Source organism: Ptychodera flava, chromosome 1, assembly GCF_041260155.1.
Source record: "Ptychodera flava strain L36383 chromosome 1, AS_Pfla_20210202, whole genome shotgun sequence".
Classification (NCBI taxonomy): domain Eukaryota; kingdom Metazoa; phylum Hemichordata; class Enteropneusta; family Ptychoderidae; genus Ptychodera; species Ptychodera flava.
In genome coordinates this window covers 28630129-28644413 of record NC_091928.1, presented here as the reverse complement: position 1 = coordinate 28644413, position 14285 = coordinate 28630129, and the positions used below count along the sequence as shown (strand labels likewise).

Sequence of the window (14285 nt, the reverse complement as noted above, 5' to 3'; positions counted from 1 at the left end):
AATATGCTCACGTGCACAACATTAACATAAATCCCTCCATATTTCATAACTGATGCTTACATTGTCTACTTAGTATTTGCAGTCTTCCATTTTTCGTTCAATCATTCATTTTTCCCGCTTTATTACTGGGAAATGCAGTGTCCCGCCAATCATTGGAAGAGAAAATTTCCTGTCGTCGCTAAAATATTCAAAGTTACGACTTATGTGTCGTCTGCCCTAGATTCCGTGCGGTGTCTCACAGTTATATGAACACATTTTACATTACGGAGATTAGAGCGGGCTTCATAATGGCGTATATCTATAACTTGCTCATCATAGAAATTGCTTTTTCTCTGTTTCCTGATTTGATAGTGTGGCCCCAAATAATACAACCCCTGACTATGAAATGAAAACAAGGTTGTGTTTAGCGTTCCATCGGGCACCACTACGTCGACTTGTAGTCTGGATATTATTTTGACATCTTTATGAAAATTTACACTTTCATTTCAAGGACAACGAATTGATATTGGCTATTTCTGACTCGTGTCGCGCAAACATAAATAAGACAACCACGCACTACTGGATGAAAAAAAAGAACAACGCAATGCAAAAACAAAGACCTGCATAAAATTTCAACAGCCGATGGCTATAGCCGTTGCAATCTTACAAAGTCACAGCGAGCGTGTTCGAATGAAAATTTTAACTCCACGGTTTCTCTTAGGATATTACAACGTAAAAGCGTTGGTGGCGCTCGAGTGTATCGTGCGAAGCTCAAAGTGTGACACTTGTTGACGTTAGGTACAGTCCCAGTAAATATCTTGTTTTCGCCCCAGTCCCCCCGTGTTTGCTACCAGCCAGACAGTATTTGAAGCAGTGTGCATTTGCCGCCCACTTTCAAATATTTGCTGTCGGTTCTCTCCGACACGGATCGAAGATAATGACATTGAAGATATTAGCTGTTCGTCTTCGTGACTGCGTGCATGGGTACCGGGTATAGACTACTGTCGTGCCAACGATATTACTCCACTTCCACGTTTCCCGCCTAGTTTCGCTTCGAGCAGAAATCGTCATTAAAAGCAATGTACGTGGTCCCTGCTTTTTGTACTTCCCCGCCAATTACTTCAAAGGCCATGCAAGCCAAAAGACAAATTAGCGCAATGACCTCACAGATTTCAATTTATGAGAGCAAAATGCGATAATTGTTAAGCTGGTGGCAAACGCTGAAATTGCACCTGAAAAAAGCTTTTTAAGCGCTCAATTATAGTCCCTGCATCGAGAAAATAGGTGATAATGCTTGACATTGAACAGAAAGGTATTGGCGACTGAGTCAAATGATTGGAAATCATTAAAGGATTTTCCCGGCTCAACGTGAGTCGAGACAAATATTCCGCGAAGAATTAGGCCTTTGGTTTGACACGCCTGTCGTCTGCGCCACTCTCAGGTACTCAGTATCTGACTGTAGATAGATGCGATACTCCACGCTCTGTCCGCCAATCTCACGCCAGGTACGTGAGGGCGATGGGCTATATGACTGAACTTAAAAACAGAACACGGGAAAGTCTTTAGAATATCACAAAAAATGAAGACGACGACGACGACGACGATGATGATGATGATAATGATGGTTGTTTTTTGGTGACGAAGGCAACATATTTTGCGGTCGTAAGCTTATGGCTGTGTTGATAAAGGCAGTCCTAAGTTTGGCGTCGACAAACAAACCAACACTTTGATTAAGTAGAAAATACCACATGTAAAGCCGAAATACGCACATATGATGTAAAAGTTATGTCCGAACACACGGAGGGGATGAATTTGGCATAAAACACAAAGACTATACAAATTTGCCAACTTACTTTGAAGACTAGACTCAGGGTTTGCATAAGTGTACTTGAGTGTCCGCAAAGTCCAACTGCAAACGATATGCCGCCAAAATGACAAAGAACCCTCCTAGCAACGTTTCAAAACATACAACGCATCTCATCCGTTGGGGCTCACTTATATGACTCCACCATGCACCACGCGTGGGTCTCCTTGATTCATTCTATTGGCTGTCAGGGAGAGCATGCGTCATCGGCAGTTCGAAGGAGATCCCGTCGATCTGCCACCTACCGGTACAGACTGTCCTAGTATCGGTAAACCTTGGCACTGGGTTGAAGTCGTCACAGATTTCGTATCAAAGGTTCTAGGTATAAGCTTGTACTTACACAGAGTTCAATGCATACCCATATTATACAATGTCACAGTATCCAATATTTCATATGTAACACGATTGGAACTAATTTGGGATAATTGAATTTTCATATTTTTCAAATTTAAAAGTGTTAGACGCCTTATAGCTTAATGTTGCAATATTACAAATTACTCATAAAAATAAGTGTATAACAGATGGGTATGTATGTATGTATGTATGTATGGATGATGGATGGATGGATGGATGGATGGATGGATGGATGGATGGATGGATGGATGGATGGATGGATATTTGTGTGTATGATTGCGATTACTGGCCGGATTACGGGATTGTGGAAGTAATGAGTATTTTCAATAGAAATGAGACCATTTGAGATCGGCATGTGTGTTACATTTTTGAAATATCCAAATGAAGGAGGAAAGAGCCTCTGTATGGTCAACATCGTTCGAAATTTTCGTCGCAAAATTAACAAAGGGAGAAAGGCGATACAATATCGAAGAGTGAAGCAGTACCCATGTGGTGTACACCAGTAGAGTGACCCCCGCGTCGGAGGAAATAAAATGATAATGAGCCGTGATTGAGTCACTGCGCGGGTAAAACACATTATTGTGAGGTGTTAGAAATAGGGAGGCCTGACTGTCCATGGCACCGGGACGTCATAAACCATGGTTGCTATGTTATGGTCCGGGCTGAACGATGAATTTTCTTGCCATCTTGAACACAATATCAGGGTGTTAGTGACATTGACCACTGACAGCGACGACGTGCAGAAGCTGTAGTCTGAAGAGCTGAGGTACAACCGATGTCATACATGTATTGACCCATAAATTGATCGCCCGACAGGAAATGACTCCTGGCCTCTCAACACCAGGAAATGACAGACAAAACACAATTCACACACAAAAGTGCCACGAAAAGGTTGTAATGAAATATTTTTCCTTGAAACAGATCTCCGTGAAAAAAGGGCAACAATACGAAGACTGGTACCTGAATTTTTCACCCAAGATTCTCAAATATCGCAACATCCTTGTGATATTTCAAACGTTTCTGAGGATGGCCAAACGATCATTGAATGGCGGGAAATAACAACTTCTGATACTAACAGGGTCGTTCACAGCGACGTATACCTCCTTACACAGAAAACCTTCATCTAGCATTTAACAAATATCACGCTAGTACCCTTTCTGGCGATGGACAAAAACGTGGCAGAAGTTACATTCTTCAAGTTCCCTGAGGCAAACAGGGAGTCCAGAATGATAACGCCGATTCATAATACTGATATTCGAGAAGGACGCGTCCTTGGTTTGAGGTGAGAAGTATCGAGTGCGCGGATTTGCAGACAAAGAAAACGAGAACAGAAGGCTCGATTTCAGGAAGGTAAAGCGACACGCAAGAGGCGATCTTTGCCTCTTGCGAAATTTGTCACGTGAGTATCATATTGGTAAGAGATGCTACAGAGCTGTCATGGCGGATAATTGTGTTTGTCATCAATTTCTTAATTGGTTGGCGGGCAGTAGTTCTTTCTCACGTCTGTTGAAAGGTGAAGGGTCACTTTACTCCTTAGAACTTGGGTGGGAAATTTTAATCTTCTGCTCCAAGGTCAAGGCGGGGAAAAGCGTATTTGACGGGCAGGGTGGGATACGGTTGAGAGGGGGGGGCCAAAGTCACGTGACAGGGGAGGGGTGTGAAACTGTGTAATTGGAAGAGGCTTAGGACGGAGTTTCAAATTTCAGTTTTCTTCAAAATCTTAAACTCTCTCTCTCTCTCTCTCTCTCTCTTCTCTCTCTCTCTCTCTCTCTCTCTCTCTCTCTCCTCTCTCTCTCTCTCTCTCTCTGGCTTTTCAAGTTCGTTTCAATACATTTGCTTTTCCTTATTTTTCCTTTACATGATTTTACAGTCTGTTATCCGTTTATTTCAGTTTTTAACCCTGATGAAGTGGGATTAAGCCCACGAAACGTCGGACAATAAAATTTAGTTTGTAGTGAAGAACACTGTGTCCTAGAGTTGATGTTGCTTGACCTATCCTGTCAGTCAATATTATATATATATATATATATATATATATATATTATATATATATATATATATATATTTACAGGTAAAATAAAGTACTTCAATCATAATATATATATATATATATATATATATATATATATATATATATATATAAATATATATATATACAGGTAAGATAAATACCTTCAATCATAATTTTCGCAATCTGCCTGTTAGTTGCTGCAGACTATTTGGTAGATGATAAAATGTCACACGACAACGCGACAGGCTCAACTGATCCTATAGCATTCATTTGAAAACGAAATTCGCTTATTTTACCCTTTTTTGCTCTCTAAAAATCATGTTTTCTGCCATGGAGACATTTAATAAAAGTCACATTGGTCCTCGGGCATATCGAGATAAGGGATTTTGTCTGACCTATAATATCTCCGGTGTTGCGATGCGCTCAACCACACCCACGCAGTCATTAATATTAGAGAGTGCCATATTGAACGGAATTATGCACCATTGTAAGTCGCGAAGGGAAGCGACGATGAGTCTGATATATGTAAATCCCAAGGCCGTCCAATCCGATGCTACATGTACGTGCACGTGAAGTCACTGTCTCGTGACCTGACGTCGGGCATAAAGTCGGCTGTTCCCAAATGAGCGCCAAATACTATAAAACACACTGCCAGTGATTCATGACATGTTTTCTGGTTTTTGTTTGCGTTTGTGTTTCAAAGCCTGCACCTATGCGTCGAAACTAAATATCGCCCAAGCTACCGGTGACCTGCCGTGAGTCACTGACCCATTCGTTTCATACATTCACATTCTATTCAACCTGTGGTAATGTTGTTATTGTGAATTATTGTTTATGAAAACTTGGAACATATCTGTTTTCAGAATCTTCAAAAATTTAACATTTTTCTTCAGAATTACCAGGCCTTATTAAAGGTATACTGTCACCTGTTCCAATTTTGCCACAGTTACCATGGAAAGGGAAAATCTAACCAATCACAGATTTTGAGCGGGTGGCCGCTTTTTAAAAATAGCGCCCTCACATGGGCATTTTGAATACCAAGGAATGCCCCTTTGACCATATATGGGCATATTTAGATTACAGGCGACTGTATACCTTTAATTTAGTTATTAATTTACCTACTCACTAATAGCGGAAGCGCTCCTGTATAATATATTTAGCAGATGGTATTTATTAATTCACATACCTTTCTACTATATACCAAGCTACATGTAACTACCTACCAAAAATGTTCATACACTTACTGATTCACTTACTTACCTACCAAATGATAATATACCTACTTACTACAAGCCTACATTCCAATTTTCATCTGATTGCTTGCTCACTTTCTTACTCTCTCACTCACTCACTCACTCATTCGATAACTCACTCAATCAATCAATCAATCAGTCAATCAATCAATCAATCAATCAATCAATCAATCAATCAATCAATCACTCACTCAGTCACTCACTCAATCAATCAATCAATTGATCACTCTTGATATTCATTGACTCCAAAGATGACTTCCTAAGTGCTTGTTTCCTTTGATAAATTGATTATTTGGTTTCCCGGGTGATGAAGGCACAGCCATGAAATATGCAAGGCCATGGATTGCCAGCCTATTTAATTGTTAATTGTCCATCAAAGGTAATGATAATTGTCCATCAAAAGGAAAGATAACAAGAAAAATTCAAAGGAACATTTGACGTCATTTAAGCAGTTTGAAGAATGAGACACACCTCATAACAACCGTAATCATTAAAGACCACTACGACAAAACTCTGAACTTCCTATTCGTACTAGGGATGTCTTATGTATGTATGTATGTATGTATGTATGTATGTATGTATGTATGTATGTATGTATGTATGTATGTATGTATGTATGTATGTATGTATGTATGTATGTATCTATGTATCTATGTATGTATCTATGTATGTATCTATGTATGTATCTATGTATGTATGTGTGCGTGCATGCATCTATGGATGTTTCTATGTATGTATGTATGTATGTATGTATGTATGTATGTATGTATGTATGTATGTATGTATGTATGTATGTATGTATGTATGTATGTATGTATGTATGTATCTATGTTTGTATCTATGTATGCATGCATGCATGCATGCATGCCTGCCTGCCTGCCTGCCTGCCTGTCTATCTGTCTGTCTGTCTGTTCGTATGTATGTACGGGTGAATTTATTGACTTGTGGGCGGAAGGGCGGATGGGAGGCTTGATGGACGTGTCGTCTTTCACAGGCCGTGCAGCCAAGGTGAGTTGTAATCGATACAGGATGTTCAGCAGGATATTGTCAATATGAACAATATAACGTATCAATCGTTGCACATAAAGTATAATCAATAACATGGTAGAGGGAAGGAACCTTAGATATTTAACGTGTACATACTGTCATATGACAATGCAAAGAAACGTTAAACAGTCGGTCGTCGGTGGAAAATTGCTGGAATAATATCATCAAAACTTGTAGTTGTTGTCAAGCTACAGCTCCCCATTGCCTCTGTTCAAATTGATGAAAAACATCCTTCCATGGGGGGGGGGGCGATTAGCAACGGATCGATCGAATGTTTCAGTCGAGCGAGGGAGTTTTGGCATCACCATACTGCTAGGGGGCAGTATCAAGTCCTTGTGCCAAACCACGGTCCCCTTTTGTGGAGGGACCGTGGCCAAACTCAAACTAAAAAGAGTTTGAATTTCAAACGCGGGCTTGACACTGGTCCGAGTAGAGCGCAGGCCACCGATAGCGTGCACGCGACAAAGAATAACATTTTCTTACGGGTAAGCGGCACCTGTAATCAGGTATTCACTGAGATGTCATGTTGTACAGACGTGTAATCCCAGGCTTACGATAACAGAACAAGTTAAGGACGATGCGGGAGGTCTGTTGCTCGCTCCAGGGTCTGTGCTTTCTTGCGCAACATCTACTTTAAGACAAATCGTATTTTCAGGTAGGAGAAAGGCCACCTCATGTCTTTCACTTAGCCACAGTCCCTCCACAAACTTTGCGCCTAAAAAGTTGTGCCGTGGCCGTCGACGGTCCTTCACTGTTGCCGTCTTCGCTGTTTTAATGAAATTGATAGTTTTCAAGCTTATGCGAGGACAAGGTAAAACACTCTCAATATTCTAAGCTATAACGTGCAAAACGACAGGAATCGTTTAAAAATCTACTCAAAATTTCAACATGTAAATCTACTTGTGTTCGCAAATATAGCGGCCATTGTTTCAACAATTACTGCGCGATGACCTTTGGCCCAATATGTAAGCGCGTGACTAAAATACATCAGCCTAAAGTCTCGTAGCTGTGTTTTTCCTACGATTGCTTCCGACAGCTCACGCCTCGTTGCCATACTCACCTACTGAGAAATGTAGGTGCTCGTTTTGGATTATTGCAACAAAATTGTTTGGATAAATTTAAGGCTGTGGAAACTATCGGAATAAGAGCAAAATCATAGCTGTCTTAGTACGACTTTGTTAAATTGAGAAATAGTGAAAAAAAGCGATAGGAAGTTAGTGGCCTTTAAGGTAGTATGTGCCTCGAAACTGAAAGACTTAAACTTTTACTCAAACTTTCCTCAAGGAATCTTACTATCATCATTTAAAATCGAATAAAAATTAGGGTCACCGTGCAAATTTCGGTACAACAGAAACAAATTACCCAAGATTTACCGATATCTGAAATTCAAATGGCCGCCACCCCCGTGATATCTCTATGGAGAAAAATAAAATTTGCGATTTTCGAAAAACTAAGACGGTTAAAAGTGTTCTTACACCAAGAGCTTTAGAATGAACCCCTACAAGTGGTAAATCAGAAAAGAATTGTTAAAGTTTTCTTACTCCAAGAGCTTTAAAGTGAGCCCCAAAATGTGGTAGATCAGGAAAAAACCCTAAGAGTTTAGTGTCCGAATATTTGTCCCCATCCGAGGCGTCTTCTACCTTAACCAAAACACGTTCAAGGTGTGCGATTGGCAATCGACACTTGAATTTTCTCCGTCAGTTCACCGTACCTATAAGTCATCAAGATGACCCATGTCAACGCTGAAAATAATGCTTTATCTGCGCTTAAACGGCAAATTGAATGCCAAGGCGTGCCGAAGGAGAGCTTGTGTTATGTCGCCCAATTCTTATGCGTGGAGCCAGAAACGGACTTGCTCCATGCCTTATGCTACTTAAGAAAGGTGTGTGCATTCGACGGACTTAGTTCATATATCTCACATTCTCCAAGTCTCTTCAGATCTCTCGGTCGACTGTTATCGTTGCAGTGATTGCTGATAGCAATGTTGTTTTCCTTGTTAAGTTTTGTTTGTTTTTGTTCTTTTGGGGGCTATAAGATCTCGATTGGGCTAGGTGATGGACAGGTTCACTGGCACTAAACATTCGCTCCCCAGACTGACCATGACAGACAGACCATGAAATCGCCGATAAAAAAAACAGGCGCCGTAGTTTACAGCTGTTGGCCGATTGTCTGTCTGTAAATGCGTTCGGCAAGACATTTGTCGTTCAGACTCGTAAACTGGCAAGCATGCGCGAAAAGTTTTACTGAGGGTTCGAAAATTGATACCTGCTTTGTTATCGCCTGAGTGGAGGTCTTTCTTTCATGGGAGGAAATGTGTCTGTCGCCAATGCATGTCCATTGATGTATCTAGCTCGGACCGGTAATTACATGTAAACGACGTCGACCAGAAAGTAGAAATCAAAGCTCGTAAATGCAAGCCATAAGATTAAAATAAATATCACTTAATTTTGGAATACCGACTGCACTGGTCGCTGTATGAGAGTCACATCAGTGCAATGTTTTTCGTTTAATCCAGCTCGCTTGACAGAAAATTATCTTGTAGTCCGACAGTACAAAAAAGCAAAACAAAAACAAAAACAAAAAAACGCCAAAAAGCCATTATATAACTGCAGTTTCACGATTGTTTAACCATAATGCAAGCGCCCGTGTCTCTAAGAGCGACCGATCTGAGGCTGTATTGATGTGCAGGTGCAGTAACCGTGTTTACTTTTTGCTTTGTTCCGTGTTAGTTGTCGTGTTGAATCAGTGTTGTATGGCTAGGCCGGCCGGGCTATTAAGGCTGAAGTGAATCTGATGCAAATATTAGTGTAAAAGCTGTGAGCGGAAAAGAAAATCGCAGAGTACTACAAATCTACATGCTGGTGTGGGGCCCGGGGTAGACTTTCTACTAATTCCACGTGTGGGGATGCGGCAGGCGCCTAGTCGTGACAGGCTGCTGAGGTCGTTCAACTCAAGTATAAATTATGTCAAATCACTGGCTTGTGAATGCTCGCCTACGGTAATCCGAAGCATACAGTGAAATCCGACATGAGTCACATTTCTCTCTAACGCGAGGGAAGATGCTCTTGTCACGCAAAGTTCACGAGATCTGGCGACAGCAACGGCGCCTGTCATATAAATTTTACATTTCTTAGGCTGTGTTCACAAAAAAAAATTGGTAAGGGGGTCTTGAGGAATTCAGGGGGGTCGAATATTTTTTGGGTAGTAGAGGGGGACTTGAAAGTTTTGCTCTATCCATAAGGGAGGGGCGTGAAAATTTTTTGGTTCCCTTTTACTTTTTACAATTTGCGATTCCAATGTTTGGTCGGTAATTCAATTAATATGAATAACATTTTAATGTAATCCAATTGTTCTCATGTTAGTAATTTTGTGTGCTCTTCAGCAGGTGCAATTGACCTGGCCAGAGTTAGATTAACTCAAGTTGGCTTAGACTGGAAAAATCCTAAACGTCCACTCAGATGCGTTTAAAATGAATCAATTTTAGAAAGTGCCTTGGGATATAGTGTCGAACATGTGCGAGCAGAACTGCCCATTACATTTCTACTTATCTTTGTGTGCATTCTTAATATGTGGCTATATGATAATTTTTGGGGGTTGGACTTGAAACATTTTGATCATATAGACGGGGGACTTGAAATATTTTAGGGTATTGAGGGGATCTGAAAGAAATAAGATTTCAATCGCGATTCTTCCCTACATCCCCCCCAACCCTCCCATCGTTATTTGTGAACGCAGCCTTACACCGTTTGGAATTTTTTGCTGTTTAGATATCAAATTGTGCACTGAACGGTGATTTCAGATGTGGGGGAAATTCAAATACTGTACGATACTGATCGATTCAAATCGTCGGTACGCACTTGAACTTCTTGTTTTAAGGGGTTCATCTTCGCTTTTCAAGCTCATCTTAATTGCTAGCCCGTGCCGCTGTGTTACTGTAGCCTATATTCGAAAATTCTAATTATGTCACAGTCGAGTCCAGAACCTCCCAATGGCTTTGGTATTGCGTGCCCGAAACTTACAGACAATTGCAAAGTCCGTACAAACAAGCAGTGAAGAAATGGAGCAGAAGTGTAGACTTGCTCCAAGTCGGTGGGCATATAAATATCAAAAAACAGAGTAAAATGAAGGAATAAACTTCAGCAGACTGTCTCCTTCGCGTGGGAGGCTGTTGCCTAGATTACGGGGTGAACGCGGTGTCTCGGCCAGCCAGTATACTGCTGCAGGGAAAAGCAAAGCGACGGGGGCCAGTCTAGCACCGGTATAGATTTCTGGCGAAGAAGCGTCCATGGCTGGATTTTGAAAACCTATCTCAGTTACACCTTTTGGTCGCTTCTTCAAATAAATCTGTGTCTCTGTTTTGCAAACATTGGTTGGCGGGTAAATACAGGCTGAAAAACGAAGTTGAATGACCCTTCTCTGTTTGTGGATTTTTGTCGAGACAGGCGAATAAAAAAATGCAAAACTTACCAATCTAGACGAGAAGAAAAAAGTAGAGAAATTTATCTTAAACAAAGGACAAGCACGATAAGTTTTGCCTTCCATTACAACCTGACGGTAAAAACGCCGCAGCTATCGCGCGTACCTTCTGAAGGAGAAGACTGCCATAACCTGCCGTTTTGTCGCTTTTGGCGCAGGCAAGGTTGAGGAAAATCAGCCACGAAACGCGACAGATGTCTAAAAAATGTATGCGAAACAGTCTATCTGTGCAATTACCTGTCCTTCCGAGGTGTTGAACGCCTGCCTGTAACGTCTGGTTGCTTCCCGAGTCTTTTAGAAGATGTTACTACAAATCGTCGTCAGGTTGGCTCAACTATAAACGGTACTTCAGTCTGACAAGAATTATATTTATAGCACGTCTTCTGCAGGTCGTGAGACGAGAATGTGAAATATCCAAGTCCTTTTAAAAGCTCGCGAGTAGAGATCATCGTTAGCACGCCCATTTTCGGTACAAGTCCATGTGAGCTCCATTCACGTGTTCGACCGTCTTGAATCCAGGGACACTAAAGTGGGTCAGAAGTGCTGCTCATTTATGCCTATATGTGCTCATGGTTCGTTTAGTGCGAATTTGTTTTCTCCAATTTGGATACAGTTGCATTGACAGAAACCCAGCGTGACCAGTGTGACGTCAGCGCACTTTACACGAATCGGCAATATTCAGGGGCAGCTGACAAATGCATTGGTCACTATCAAGTTGCCAACGGCTCGAGGGCGTCAGGGCAAGACACCTCAAACCAAACAAAAGATTGAATTAGCGGTTTTACTTTCAGGACCGTAATCCCCCTCTGAAAACGCTTTAGAAACAAAACCTGGCATTTCATTTTATGAGTGCCGTTTTTCTCGCGGCAATGTTCACAGCGGTTGATACGTTGTGTAATACGGATGCATTTTACTGTGATTGTCCGCCGAAAGTAAGATACAGGCTGCCTGTCGCTTTATCGAAAGTCGCTTCTTGTTTGAGCGCGGGCCTTCACATGCGTACAATTTTTGTTTAACTAATTTGCGATTAAGGTAGAATGCGCCTCGGGGAAAGACATTTTGACTCTCAAAACTTTTCCACTTCTTTTCTGATCTACCATTTGTGGGGCTCATTTTGAAGCCCTTTGAATAGGAATATCGTCTAAGGATTTGAAACTCGAAAATTTTAGTTTCCTCCGTAAAGTTAACACAGGGGTGGCGGCCATTTTGAAATTCAAACATCGTTAAATCTGGGGTAATTTGTTTCTCTAGTACCAAAATTTGCAGGGTGACCCCCGATTTTTATTCTTGATTTTGAAAGTGGGCGGTTGAAAGAATCCTCGAGGAAAATTGGAGCAAAAGTTTAAGTCTTTCACTTTCGAGCCTCATACTACCTTAACGAACCCTTTTGGTCGAGGCTGCCTGGGTTTTTCACTCAGTGGCCTCCGAAACACAGAACATATAATCGCATATACTGCAAACAGACACACGTGTAGATGTCGACGCAGATGCTTGCGCAGCCGACTCACAATACATGATCTGGTCTGTGAGCATCATGCGAGGCTATACATGAAGTCTTTTAATTGCCTCCTCCTTTCAAGGTACAACCTGACCACCGATCCGGTTTGTTCGAGTGTGATTGTGGTTTGCAGAGCGTGTGGTACACAGGACACAAGCTAAGCAATTAAAAAGTGTGACTATAGAATTCCGTGGGAAAAAATACATGATTTGGAACAAGGCCCAGAGTTGATCGGCTCAAAGGCATGTGGAATACACAGCTGCTAGCAATTCCAACAAGTCCTTGAATTGATTTTAACAAACACGATTTCTCATGATCACGTGACCATTCGCATAGACTCAGGCGGATTCAGCGCCGCGATGACTGCTTAATTGTTCTTTATTTGCGGTGAGATAAGCCACTTGACTTGACTTGTTGAATTTTAAAGCCCCCCTGAGTCTAACTTTTCGGAATTTCTTTTCCTTTACTTTTTTGGTTCCAGATATGAAATGTCACTTTGTGGTAAAGTCTCTGAAATATGATCGTATTGGAACCTCTATTTATATTCAGATGGTTAAGCAAAATTGCAATGCAAAATATGAAAATGTTGGCTGATGACGTTCTGGAGTCCAGACATAAATTATGCCGTTAGCAACAATTGAGCCGGTGCACATAAGATAGATACAGGTTGTATTATCATTCAAAACGTGAGCTACTTCAAGGCACTATAAGGAGTAGACAAAGAAATTAAAGCTGAAACACGCACGACCCAATCGTGAAAACATGTCAGAAGCTGCAAATTCATTGAGCCCAAGTTCACGCGGGCGTACTCTTTTCGAGTATTTATGCGAGACCCGAGAGTTGTCAAAAAGAGACCCGAAAGGCATCGAACCGCTACCCACCCGGCAGCATTAACTACAGCAACTGAGGGAACGAATGCGTCGCATTCTCCAAGGGTGACTTTGAATAGCCCCTCTGTCGTCTTCAATAGTTAAAGCTCAGTCAGAACAAAGAATTAGCAAACTTGGAAAGCAAAGCTAGTACTTCCAACGATTACATTGTGCTCCGATGCCTTGCGCTTCCTCAAGTTCTTCAGTCGTACGAGTCCCATTTTCATCACAATCAAATGATGTAGATAGGACCCGTATCTTCATGAAGTACACTCAGTCTCATATCGGCCAGTATTATTGTAACGAGAACCCTCAGTGGTTCTACTTACAGATCAACTTTCTATATCCTTTGGGGCGAGGTCAAACTATCGGAAGTTTTGTTGTCATTTAAAACAAACAAAAATGAAAGCACCCAAGGGAACCTGTTCTCCGAGTTCAAAGACGCACGACTGTAGTTTATAAGAAGAGCATTTCAAATTAAAAATTATGAAAATTGTCTCAATTACAATGTTACTGATTTTGTTTCAGTTTTCAAAGATGACAAGCCTGGGTCCTCGCTAGTAAGTTGGCTGGCAAAGCAAAAGAACACTACTTGAAATTCAATAGTATTATTCTATCAATTTGAAAACTTGTAGTGTGACGGTTATTAGTAGGTTCTGCAGCATAATCTATAATGATTTTTTTTAAACAAGACATTGGACAAACTTCCCTGGTATTCACTAGTCTCAACATTCTTAATGTATTCAATGTTGCCAACTTTGCCATAATCTGCAAAAATCATTAATGCCATTCAAATGAAGCGAACCTTCATACCAATTTCAAATTAATCAATAAGGCAAGTCGCTCCTCGGCAATTTGAATAAGTTTATATGAGAACATCTGTAGAGATTAGCAAACCCGAATTTCAGAGAAATTTTGGAGAAGTACTAAGAAA

General features: G+C 41.1%; 1 protein-coding gene across 3 annotated transcripts in view; it reads right to left on the bottom strand.

Annotated features, from left to right (window-relative positions):
* The window catches only part of LOC139134538 (ras-related and estrogen-regulated growth inhibitor-like), a 96483-nt gene that overhangs the window by 18602 nt on the left and 63596 nt on the right, over window positions 1-14285 (bottom strand). The window contains exon 1 of one of the 3 annotated variants that reach the window (XM_070701444.1): window positions 1833-2043. The exons of the other annotated variants lie outside the window; for them this stretch is intronic. The gene's annotated coding sequence lies outside the window, so the exon portion shown is untranslated. Of the gene's footprint in view, window positions 1-1832; window positions 2044-14285 lie in introns of those variants that run through there. 3 annotated transcript variants of the gene reach the window in all.